We start from the raw sequence: 1303 nt of genomic DNA, 5'->3' as shown, positions 1-1303 counted from the left end.
CTGAGCAGGATTTATGATGGTCTTCACAGACCAATGAAAGTAGCTGTTGGTGTTGCAGGTGAAGAAGAAAAGATTGTTGATAAGGATAAGAAGGACTATACTCCTGAAGATCTTTTAACTATTATGAAAGATGCAAAAAGGAGACATATTCTTCATAGCAGTCTTGATAGTATTATGTCTAAAAGAGTCATTGGATGTAAAACTTCCAAAGAAATTTGGGATGCTTTAGAAGCAAAGTGTCAAGGAACTACTGCTATCAAGAAAAACAGAAGGACGGTACTTACTCAGGAATATGAGCATTTTGACGCAAGAGACAATAGTCCTCATAAACCAATGAAGGTATCTGATTCTATTGCAGGATAACTAGAGAAGATTGTAATTCCCTCCAAATCCGGGGTCTAGATCTGGGGGTTACTTGCTAATATACCATATAATACAAACCTGTATAATAATTATGAAAACATATATCTAACACCTTTAAATCTATCCAGGATCTTTTAAGGTTGAGGTATGAAAACAAGAATAACAAACTATCTTTATTACAAGCTCAAATTTATAATATTGTAGAACTCTCTTTATAACAAACCACTATCTAATCAAGTTTTAAACTAAATTCATTTTATTTAAACACACACACCACATCTATCTACACTACGCCTGCTCAGGTGGCTCAAAACTCTTTTTTTTTATCGGGATCAGCACCTTTGGTGCTAGAGGGTCCCGCTGCTTGACATGCTTCTTTACCACGCGAGTCCGAATATGTTTCATTCTCTTTCTTGACTGAAAAAGACAAAGTGAATAACAATAAACGGGGTGAGAAATAATTGCTCAGCAAGTCCACAATATATCAACAATATTATATGAAAGTTAAATAAACCGGTAATATGATTGTATCTATAACTATGTATTTTTGCAAAGGAGAATGAAGGTCATTATCGACGATTATCAATAAACTAGACTATACACAAGTTTGCACTCATTTCCTGCTGATCAGTCAGGATACAGTGCAGATCTATACCTCTATGTATAGATCCATTCGGGTACCCTGTCACTACGGCCCAAAACATGGATCCGGTTAATTTCCGGTCTATAAGATCAAGTATATGCCCGATCCTTATCATCACCATCTAGTCCACAGATGAGCAACCAGAACAATTGGTATGCTTTGATGTATCTCAACATCAGAATATATCAGGATATATATATATATATGTGTGTGTGTGTGTGTAATCTATTGGAATATGGATAGAGTATTTAGTGAATCAAGAGAAATCAGGAATCGAAATGAAATATAAATAAGAGA

This window comes from Apium graveolens, chromosome 4, assembly GCF_009905375.1.
Source record: "Apium graveolens cultivar Ventura chromosome 4, ASM990537v1, whole genome shotgun sequence".
In the NCBI taxonomy this organism is placed as follows: Eukaryota; Viridiplantae; Streptophyta; class Magnoliopsida; order Apiales; family Apiaceae; genus Apium; species Apium graveolens.
Note: the sequence above shows the minus strand (reverse complement) of the source record.